Raw genomic sequence first — 12,133 nt, 5'->3', positions numbered from 1 at the left:
TTGAGTTTTTGATGTGAATTACAGGTGCAACAGTGATGCTACATTTACTTCACTGCTCCTAGGAGTGATTCCCAGTTCTTGAATCTGAAAGCATACTCTGGCCACATCCTTGTTCTCTCTGAGGACAAGGCACAGATTTGCTTCACATCACCTTCCACAAATCCTATTTGTTACATAAAGGAAACCAGGTCATGTGCTAAAGATGGGTGCTGCTAAGTACTCCAAACAGGTACTGGTCTGGATGATTACAAAGAATTAAGATGCTTAGCAGTAAGAACTCTGCATCGAAAAGAATGCCTACACGTACATTAGGTAAATAAACGATTTTTTGTTGCTTTCTAAAGTGCTAATCTTGGGTCTTGAAGTTTGACAGTCTTTTACCTTGGTTAACCAAATTTAGTGTATGAAGGTACAGAAGAAAAATGCATGAACCAATGAATGAGGAATTGCAATATCAGGATAAGGGGGGGATACCCTCAACTAATGAAACACGCTGAATACTTTATAGATAGCTTAGAAATTAGTCATATTTTGTATAAATGGAAAAGCCCTCTGAAAGAATTTCAAAGCTTGAATTTTTCTCATCTTACGTAGACTACAAAGTTACATGTGTTCTATCAACAAGAACCACTGCCTGACAATTCTTTCAGAAGACAAGAAGAAAGCAAGCTGGACTACTGCTAAACCCTACCAGTTTACTGCAACACCTCTGGAAATAGTTTTATCCTAAATCCAATTGAAGAAGGCAGCTTGACCTTGCATGTTCCTGTTCAGGAGTATCAGATGAGTTGCGTTCAGATTATGAAGAGAAAACTGCATTAAAGAGAAGTTTTGAGCATTGCTTTGCAGTTTTCTAATGCAATGAGAGAAGTTAAAATATGCAGGAAGGACAAAAATAGCATTTTGATTCCTAGTGTAAATATAGTAATTGTAAGTGTGAATTTTGCCTTCTTTTTAAAGTTACTGTTCCACTGATGCAATTTTTCTCAGTGTTAACTGGGTCATCTGGATGTCAAGTGCAGTGTGAATAGAGACTTTCAGATTCACTTAATAGTCTGGAGTCTTGAGAAGGACAGACAGTACCAACAAAAGTGGTCTGCACAAAGCCCATAAGAACTTTTATAGTTTCTCTGGTACATTAGTCTTCTTCTTGACTCATAGAAAGCAATTCTTTTCTCAGTATTTTTCCAGGCATTAAGGTATAGGATCATGCCTCTGTGCTGCCCTCTGAGCAAACTAAAATGAGGAAAGTTAGATTAGAACACACAAATATGGAAAGCATGAGAGAGAGGGGATACTTTGGACACAAAGTGACAGAGCATAAGATTGGGATTCAGGAGATAAAAGGAATTGATCCAAGCACTGCAGAGCCCTGATGTAGCACAGATACTAGATAGATGTTTGCAGCATTTGCTCCACTGCCAGATTTTTCTGTTGTTTCTGGGCAGTGATCCACTTACTCTGTTGCCTCAGCTACAAGGTTTTTCTTTCCTGCCTGACAGCTGCTGATATCCATATTGGCAACAATATATATACCTCTGCTTTACTTGCTCAGCCTTCCTTGTTTGAAGAAAAACTTGTTTTTTCTACATAGAATTTAAAAAATTATGTCACTGATTAGTGTCCTCCTTTGAAAATCTTTTTCTTGCCAAGAAATTCCAAATGTGGGACATAGAGAGATTATTGAAAGAAGTAAGGAATGAGAATTCATGAAAAGAATATAAGCTATATAATCTTATCGGTAAACAGCTATTTTCCAATAAAATCACCTGTTATCCTAACAAATGTATTGTATGTGTAAAACTTCCGTTACTAATTTCTAAAATATCTCCCAAAATTCAAAGCTAAAAAGTTTCCAATTGGTATATCTAAATTTTGAAATTTATTTTAAAACAGATAAAACAGAACATGTAGATACCTTCTTTGCATATCACATAATCTAAAAATTCAGAAATATAGTTCAGTTTCTACATGTACACAGGAATTTAGAGACAAAACCTAAATGCAGCTGTGGGCTTCAAAGTTATTCTTAATTTGCATACTGAAGAAAGCTGCACACTCCACATGCTGCACACAGCATGTACTATGAACACTAGTGAATGAGAATGGCAAAGGAAAAGGTGGAGTAACCAACACATAAGCTCAACTTGGTGATGAAATTTTTGCTGCTTTCTTAAAAGCATTTAATAAAAGTTATTATTGTAATGCAGAAAATTTTTGCAACATCAGAAAAGCTCCTATTTTTTCTTTCTGCACTCCTAGAAGACATTTGGGTTGTAAAAGAGGCAGGACAACCTTGCAAATAGATTTGCTCCGCTTGAACCTCTTACAACTGGTCTGCACACTGGATTGGTACAGTGAAATTCACTGTAAAAATTGCAGTTTTGCATCATTCCACAGAAGGAAAAGGCATAAGGAATCTTTTCTGTTAATTTGTCACTTGGTGTTAGGGCATACTGCAGTTATGACAAATGTAATCTTATTTCATTGTTCTCAGCAGAAAAATTCTTTTAATCATGCCTGAAATACATGTCAGTACTGCAGATACAAAAAAGGCTGTTCCTCATGCAATGCTGAACGTGAGGCATACCAATTTCACCTCTGTGAATGGTATCAATGGATTCCTGTTGATAACGATGCTAAAATGTGAGTGAGGAATGGGTTATCTTCATCCTGTTCTCCTTACTTACCTCAGTCAGTGTCAGGAGACTACTTGGTCTGTACTATTTTCTGCTGTGGTTTTTGTCATGAAAATGGAGCATCAGAATATTCATTTCCAATAGAAGAGAGTGAAAGAGGCAGAACCAGGAACTGAATCCTGCTGATTATTTTTAGAACTTTATTATGTATATTATTATGAATAGAAATAGCAGAAATATAGATTTCAAAATAAATACTAGAATATTTTAAGGAAAGGTGTATGTTAAAAATATTCAGGGATAAAACAATGTCAGTTTCATGCGCAGATTTTCATAGGCTCTAAAATGGTTTAGGAATACAAATACCATGATTTTCAATAGCATATCAGTTCCAATGGCAAAGGAATACTTTAAAATGTTTGATCCATAGTATTCTTGCATATGAAGGAATAATTCCTTATCCATCATGCAAAATTCTGTCCCTAAAATGTTGGAGAGGTTCACATCTTCAGATCATCAGAATTCCCAGACCGAATTACAAAATGCAAAGGGCTTGCGGTGCTGTGTTGGTGGTTCTGCTTTCTCCATAGGCATTCTGATGGCGTGTTTATATGATGAGAGCACTGATACAGTTTGAGTGCAAGAAACAGTAGCACAGCATTAATCTTCCACTTTTATAACTGCAAGAATGAATAACGCACACAAACAACACTTTTATTTTTTTGCTACAAGAAAGTCCCATGATGTGTTGAAAGTCTGCAAAGTGAGGAACATTTCCAAAAAAACAAATGCAATAACACAGAGTTCTGTATTTAAAACTGAATGTTAAGACCACCAGCTTATCTGATAAAGTTTCCACTTGGTAATTTGTGGGGACTGAAAACACCTTCTCTTCACTCTCTTCCTGTTAATCATTCCTATTCCCTTGCCTCTGTTATCATGATGCCACATAAAGAGTTCTAAAAAAAACAACCATTTGTCTACTTATGGGAAAGTTCACATGCATGCTTTGCACTGCCCTGCAGAGACTCCCTGTAGCTCCATTCTTTGATTTCGCCCTCCCTCCCTGTTCCTCTAAGAAGTTGGCCTGAAGAACATGATGCAGTGGTCATAGAATCAAAGAATCATAGAATCACCAGGTTGGAAAGGACCCACTGGACCATCGAGTCCAACCATTCCTAACACTCCCTTAAACCATGTCCCTAAGCACTTCATCAACCCGTTCCTTAAACACCTCCAGGGAAGGTGACTCAACCACCTCCCTGGGCAGCCTGTTCCAGGGCCCAATGACTCTTTCTGTGAAGAATTTTTTTCTGATATCCAACCTGAACCTCCCCTGGCGGAGCTTCAGGCCATTCCCCCTTGTCCGGTCCCCTGTCACTTGGGAGAAGAGGCCAGCTCCCTCCTCTCCATAACCTCCTTTCAGGTAGTTGTAGAGAGCAATAAGGTCTCCCCTCAGCCTCCTCTTCTCCAGACTAAACAACCCCAGCTCTCTCAGCCGCTCCTCATAAGACTTGTTCTCCAGTCCCCTATGCTGAAGAATTATCAATATGCAGATCCCATCGAACATTTCCTCCCTGCCATGATCTCTAGGGACCCCTCCAAAGTCCACTTCCTTCCCATTGCTTGGGAAAGGAGTATTCTCTTTGAAATTTCCTTTGAAATTAATCAGATGTGTCCAATGCCAAACAGCAAGTTGTGAGGAAATGGATCAAAACTCAGGAATACGTATTTCTGATCTACTCTGCTAATAACTAAGAATGGTTGTAAAATACTATGAATTCACATAAAAAAAAAAAAAAAAAGAAGTATCCTCAAATCAACTGAAAAAGTATCTATAGTCACTATAAAAGGCCTGTTAATACTTGAGGGAATAAGATCCTAATTTTTCTTGGCGACTATTTTAGCAGTATAAGCGATTTAACCAATTTTGTTCTCTCTCTCTGAGCATCCTGCTTTTAAGTTTTCTCTTCTTTTAATCATGCACAATTCGAAGGCACATTTGTTGGATTTAGGCCTTTACATTTGAGTCTATTAACATGAGGGACTGGGGAAGCCCATGATTCCTAAGATCATAATTTCTTTTAAGAGAGACAGAACTAAAAAACCTGGAGTCAGGACCCTGAAACCTTAAGTGTACACTCCCCCTTCTCTGATGTTGGAGGAAGAGAATATCTTCCAGAGATCTGTCAAATAATTGCGAGTTAGTCCCTGGTCTGGAAGCTACAGATCTTAAACCAGGAAACCCTACTGTGCATTCTGTAACCTATATTTTACTGTTCAAAGTCAGCTTTGATTTCGTAATGCTGGCAGGGTCTGCTAGCACAGTAATTGAAGCTTTCTTATTTTAAAAGACTCACAAGTAATATTCCTAGGATTTCTAGGGGAAAACACTTCTAACAAAGATGCATTTTTTCCTTTTAAAGATTATGGGCATTTTGCCACATATTGCGGCTAGATTGGATGTGATTATAAATAGAGAAGACTTTAGAAACATCTAAGGCTTTGATTCACTTCTCCCCTATTGCCTGGCACTCCTGCTCCCCAGCCCTTCCAAGCACTTCATATTTGAATGAAGAAAGTGTTTGTTTATCCTGTTCAGTATATTAGCAAGACGTGTTCCATAAACAGACTAAAAAGTGAACTTTTGCCATGAGTTGGCAAATTTCACTCCCACTCAAATAGGAAACCACTTTGCGTGCTTTTCGCAGCTCCTTCGCCCTAGTCTCTTGGTTTCTTGGACAAAACCAAGGGAAAATAAAGTTCTTTCCCCGGCTTTCTCTAACTGTTGTTTGGAATATTTTATTTTTAAAACCAACACTTGTCCATCTTTACACCCATCCAGTGGCTGTTTGAAACACAGCTCTCCCAACATCATGGCAGAGCTTTCCTGTTCCCATTTTCCTTCTTTAACAGTTCAGCATGGGGAAAGTGCACTGCTCATTTAACCACTGCTTTTCAACTTTTTGTATGAAGACAACTAAAATCAAGTAGTCTAAGTAAATAATTGAGCTATCCCTTGTGTTTGAGGAAAAGGGATGCATAAGGAAGAACTTAGGTCAGCAGAAATGACTTATAGATTAGATGTGGCTTAGACTTCTAGTATTGGAATGTGGATTTGATGTGCAGATAACTGTCATCTTTGACAATCAACACAGTGGACCTAGTTATTAAGGCTTTCTATCCCTTTATGACAGGGGTTAGAGTTGCACTGGTAGTTCCTTTCTCGCTTACTTGTTCCTACTTTTAGACAAAATACTATTTCACAGCATTTTGTTTTGTGTTGATAAGCAGAATTGTATTTTTTTTTTTATTCTGCACATATGGTTGAAATTCTTATGGGACTAAAGAATGTTCTTTTTATAATGACTAGCTACAGAGACAAAGAAAGTCATCACACATCCTGAAGGTAGTTTACATGGCTATAAAGTAGATACTCAGGGTACAACATTAAAAAAGAAAAGTTTCACAGGACAGAGAACAAATATTATTTAGCTATGTTGCAAACCCATACAGATCAGAAATGTGAGAAAAGTCATATTTTCAGGCGTCTTTCAGAGTCAAATCCTCAGTGGTTACAAATGATATACTACCTTCAGAAGCTTATCTTTTAGACAGTGGTAAATACAAGGACACACAAATACAAGGCTCTGTTCTTGTGGAACTTAAAGAATTTTCATCACTTTATTTTATCTGTGAAAATAACTGCACACACGGTCAGCAGCATTCCTGCTTACCTCAGGCTGCCTCTGAAAGACATGTAATGCCAGGGAGGTTTGTGTCAGACCGTAGATGAATGTCCTGACTCTGGTAACGGAGAAAATTCTGGTGTTCCAGATGACATAAATATACCAAGAATCAGGTTTTGCAAGTTGCAGATATCCAGGTGAGTGTTTCAATAGTGACAATAATAACAATAATAACATACCCTTTTTTTGTTTGAAGCTGATAAGCAGCTGCTACAGCTCAATGCTAGATTCACCAGCAGGTGGGCAACAGCAGATAAACCACAGCTGTGTTTGCCGTGGCTCTCATTTTACTTTAAATTATTTATAAATAGCTCTAGTAGCAATTTAGGCATTACCAAATGATATGGCCTTTAAATGAGTAGTTATTTTTTTTCTCTTGTATACATTCTAACTGAGCAGGTAGGAGCTAGTAGGAAGATAATGTCAGACAGGTGCAGAGTACAATTAATTTTAGGCAGGTGACTCCAGTTGTCATTTCAATGATAATGAAATTTTGAGCTAGCTTTAAAAAAGGAAATTCAGTTGGTGCTTAAATTTAACAATGCTCAGCAAAGCACCTGAACACACAAACATTCCTCCAGCAGCATCATCTTGGTATGTCGCAATGTTGATAGAAAAACAACCTACAAATTTAGTGAGATGAAGTAAGACTTGTTGTTCTGGCTCAATCTTGTCCTCATGCAGAACATACTGGTATTCTGTTATACTATCCCCAAATAACAGTAGATTCTAATACCATGTCAATCTCCCTTTTGACGTCCTATTCAATGATGCGTTATTGATGTACCATTTGTGCTTTTGATGTGCTTCTGTTACTGCACCTAAAGTACACACAGCTGAAGCAATGTGCTCAGTTTGAGTTGCTGGCCATTTTACTTAGGCAGTCATCCATCTGCCACCTCTCATTTGCTCCTCCAGCCAACTCTTCACTCCAGTTGCTAATACTACTACTACTAATAGTGCTGGGTTGCATTTTTTTGTTCCTGTTCCATTTCTCATGCTCAGAAGAGATTCTTTGTAAATACCTTCAAGAGTCTGCTTTGCAATACGTTCTCTTAAAATTTGAATTCCCAAGTACACATGCAAAACATTTGACAAAGACAGCTGTCCTGTCATACTGCCCAAGCATGTCTTGTTCTTACCCTGTCCTCCCTTGCCTGTCTTGAAAGCATCTGTTATCCCATCTCCTAGACTATAAGCACTCTGGCAGTATGCAGCGGAGCTTATTTTAACTCTTTGCCCATCACTGCCAAGAGTCCTAGGTGTTGGACAGAGAGAAAAGACCTTTCTATCCCACCAATAGGCTGAGTTGCAATACATTATAAATAGCGATACCTTATAAAATGTAATACCTTAGCTGTGACTGAGGGCTGAAGTGTTCTTCCACACAAGGATAAAAGAGAGCTGTACATACTGGAAAATACTTTTAGCAAGAAAATGTCAAGACCAAATCAACTGAATCAGACCACTCTTCCTACTACACAGACAGACACATCAACTGCTGAGCCAGTCCTCCTCCAACACAGAAGAGATACTCTTCTCAAAAGGCAGCATGGAGACCTTTCACACACACAAGAGGGACATGCAGTTACTGTTTTGGTTATGTGTAAGCTCCGATCCTATCTGTATCAGTTTTGTTCCACAAGACAGCGAGAGCTTGGAGCAGGGTAGGGATAGTGCAGAACTTTTGTATTTGACTGCAAGGATTATGATATCCTCTGTTGTATTTGTCTATTCAGCAAGGAAAGATGTTGCACAACCTCAGTTAAATATGATATAAAAGCAAAATGTCACATTTTCATGTCATTAAAAGCCAGCAGTCACCGTCCACAGTCCTCTCAGTGCAAAACCAGTCCAGAAACAGCTGAGGAATAGAAATTGTCTCATGGCAGTTATTATTCTTTTACAGAGGGCTCATGGATAGCATCAGAAGAGAGGAGAGAAGAACAAAAGGAAGAAAGGTGAAGTGTACGATCAGGATTCCAAGGGAACCCAAAAATAGTTTTTGGACTTCATAGTCAAAAAAAAAATTAACTTCTACATTGTCATGGACAAAAAAATTTCAAATCCAGGAAGCTGAATTTATTGCCAGTCCAAACAAAACTTCTGGTTGCTAATTTGGCCACTGAGGAAAAAAGTGCACAATTATGCATCTATTCATTACACACCTATCCTTACCCCTACCTCTCCAAACCTCCCCTATTTTCACCATGATTTACTCTACTTGTCAGATTGTTCCCAATGAGGCTGCAGGTAGTGCTGAGGCTGGGGTCCTAATGCACATGATGCTTATTCCATGCTTTGCTCCTCCTGATCTCCCTCTGACTTTGTTCCTTAGTGTCCTTGCCTGGGTATAGATTGCCCTGGGGGTAGAGGGGGCTAGGGCTCTGTTGCCATCTCTGGCCTCACCTGCTGGTGGTCCCTTCTCTGTCTGCCCATCTCAGTCATAGCAGGAGCTTCTCCCCATTCTTTTTTTTGCTTTGGCCACTTCCAGACCTGACAGAAAGGAAGGGGAGGGGAGATATCTGGTTACTCTGAAGATCTTGATTTGCACACTGCTGCGTGTTACTTACGAGATAGAAATGAGCATACACAGAGCACCGTTCCCCTCTTGCCTTTGCTGGATGATATTGGGAGGTAGATCGCTAATTTGGTGATGTTGTAGTACAACTTACAGCCCATGTAAATATCTGAAGTGTAGCTTCCGATCACTCTCAACTACATGTGCCTGTGCCAGACAGGTGGGTGCCTTGTTTCTGCCAGTGGAGGGGATTTCTGTTCAACAGCAGTGACTGAGCACCTGGTGGTACAGGGGTAAACAAACTCTATGCCATCACGCTTCTTGCAACGGATTCATATTGAAAATATCTTGCTTCAATAAATACTGAGCAGAGCACTAACTGTTAACTCCGCCCCTGTATTTCGATCACTTTATCCTAATCACTTTTAATTTATTTTCCAGATTTGCTGGAAGGCAGTGTTTCCCCAGCACAGGCAGTCCCTTTGCAGCCTTTCAAGTTCGACATACAAATTTGCATTCTACAAGAATGTAGGACGGGAAGCATGAGAAGGTGGTCAGGGTAATTTCTAGTCCACGAGATCTTATACAATGTTGTGATAAGCTTGGCAATCACTGGATCATTACACTAATTGTTTGTCACTGTGCACATGTGCATATAATCAGCAGCCTTTAATGGAATACATTACATTATTCCTGTGTCGGATATGGTGTGTCTCTATCCATCAAGAGGATGAGTTAGAAATGGCTAGAAATGAATGCAGGGAAGTGCCTAAGCCAGAAGCAGAGATTCTAATTATTTCATACAAAGTATTTCACGTATTTGCTAAAATGAGTCATCATGGTACTACGGATTGTAATTGTCTTCTGTCATTGGCAGATGATCATTTTGTGATATCTGTGTCTCATGAAAATCTGTTTTCACTGGAAAATTGTTTTTGTGCTATCTTGGATTCACTTGGAGAAGCTTCTGACCCATTTGGAAAGTGGCTATGTTGCTACTTTTACCTCTTGAATGTCTTGAAACTATTTTCTATGCTTAATAATAAGTTCTTTGAGAACGTGTAAATGGGTACATTTAATTCTTCAGTGCAACTCACAGTACTGACATGTAGAAACTGCTTCTGGTTTCTGTAAGTGTGAATGCAGATAATTAGTGGAAAATAAAAAGAATAATTTGGTTTTATCTATTTTCATGTTATTATGAACAGATAGGAAGTTAATCAAAGTTATGTCCTGATTTATAAGCTGTGTGATACAATACATCAGTAAGAACCAGGTACTCAAGCTCAGTAATGCCTGCCCACTGCAATCTGCCTGAGGTGCTGTCAGTCAAAATAAGTCTGAAAAAGCCTTCAACACCGAGATTAATATCAAACAAAGGCAGGCCTTTTTAAATGGCATAAAGTTGGTCAAACGTGTCTTTTAACTCTAATGTCTGATTCAGTGAAGGCTGAGGGTCTCATTTCGCCTCTTGTTTTCCAGCCTCAGCAAGTGACGGAAACCTCCTAGTGAGACAAAAGGAGAGGATACCCTGAGGCAGATCTGAGGGAGTGGCAAACCTTGGCCCTGGTTCTGTGTCAGATCAGATGTAGCAAAGAGGAACAGCCTCTGTCCTGCATTTGGCCCACAACTTCATCTTAACTCTTGAGCTAAATTTCTCTAAGGCACTATGGGGCTCTGCCGAAGCAGTATGAGTGGAAGGGAGAAAGAGGAGGCAAATGAAGAAATTTCTGTTCTTGAGAGAGAATTTCCAGTTATGCAGTCTTATTGTGAGAAATGCACTGAAAGAAGGAAGTATCTGTTAACTCAGATAAATATATACAAAAGTCTACAGCTACTAGTCTGGGCACTGGACAGAAAATAACAGGTAATAAGCTGTTTTAATTATGTAAGAAAATGAATGCACAATAACTGCAAAAGCCAAAATACTGCTGTGAAAGAGCACACACACTTTTAAAAAGATACAATTGCCATTGTCATCTATCATTTTTGAGCATGTCTTGTTGTAAAGGGGACCACATATCTGGAGCCAGTGATATCCATGTTTTGTTTGTTACTGTATGGTGTAAAGGCTAGGGGAAAAGTCACCTGAACTTCAACAAAAGGAATAAATTTGATTTACTAATAAGAGACTGTTCCTAAAGATAAAATATACATATTCGTTTCTGAAGTGAGTTTCATAGCTGCAGTCATTAGTATTACTATAACGTAACCACTTACCTCTAAATAGCATAATAAAAACAGCACTGCATGTAAAATGCTTAGAAAATTGTTGTGGGTTTTTTTTAAGCTTTGAAGTAATTTACCGCTAAGCTGTAAGAGCATTACAAGCTATTTATTGATATATTCCAAATGATATTTTAAAAATAGTTAATTCTCTTCCTAGTCTCACCTATGTTATGTAGGCAAAAGACAGGGAGAAGATAGGTACTAATGACAGAAAAACTATAGTAAAAATAATGGAAGTGTTTCTTACTATGGAAAATGGTCCTGGGTTGCTATATATATATACATATATATATATATATATGTATTTATACATGTGTTTGAGTGTGTATATATATATAATGGATTTTCTGCAGTCTGCAGTTTGTTTTCAGATGTCTTAAGCCTTTGACAGGTTGCTAGTGTAGGACATGATATCCACTTTTAGTCAAGTTGAGCAAGTTGCATCTCCAGTGTACGGAAAACTTGTTTTTATTTTATTGAACTAACAGAAGATACTAAGCTCTTTCAAGCCTTCTCATCACTCTGGCATTCATTTGGTAGCCTCTCAAAAAAAGCCTTGCTAGGTTTTACATCCTAATCACCTTTTTGTGAATACCCTTGGGTCAGAGAAGGAACACAGGGAATATCACATTTAGTTGGCTTGTCAAAAATGGAAAACCCAGTCCAGGCGTTTTGAAAAGTTGAGTTACAGTGATACTGTGGCCCAGCTTTTCATATTGTTAGTATTTGAAATTTTAATGCTACTCGCCTCACACTGTGAATTACTTTGCCTGATAAACAGCAAAGCATGCTGGTGGAGAATTATTCTCCCATTGCATTTCTCTCCTACAGGTGATGAAAAATACTTAAATTGCTGGAGCATTTCTCAAAATTTCATGGGCTGTAGTCTTTGATACTAAAAGAGTTAATGTACAATATGCTTTTTTTTAAATAATACTAATTGTACATTATGCCTCAGAGCTTATTGTTTTTCCCTCCTGAAAGACCATTAATAC

General features: G+C 38.4%; 1 long non-coding RNA gene across 1 annotated transcript; it reads left to right on the top strand.

Moving 5' to 3' along the window:
* The first annotated feature begins 249 nt into the window (after positions 1-249).
* Positions 250-9,762, top strand: LOC128850982 (uncharacterized). Its single transcript, XR_008448254.1, has 3 exons — positions 250-312; positions 8,298-8,349; positions 9,351-9,762. It is a non-coding gene; the product is annotated as an uncharacterized LOC128850982 (long non-coding RNA).
* Positions 9,763-12,133: the final 2,371 nt, after the last annotated feature.

The sequence above is a fragment of the Cuculus canorus genome, chromosome 1, assembly GCF_017976375.1.
Source record: "Cuculus canorus isolate bCucCan1 chromosome 1, bCucCan1.pri, whole genome shotgun sequence".
In the NCBI taxonomy this organism is placed as follows: Eukaryota; Metazoa; Chordata; class Aves; order Cuculiformes; family Cuculidae; genus Cuculus; species Cuculus canorus.
This window is presented reverse-complemented; position numbering and strand designations above follow the sequence as displayed.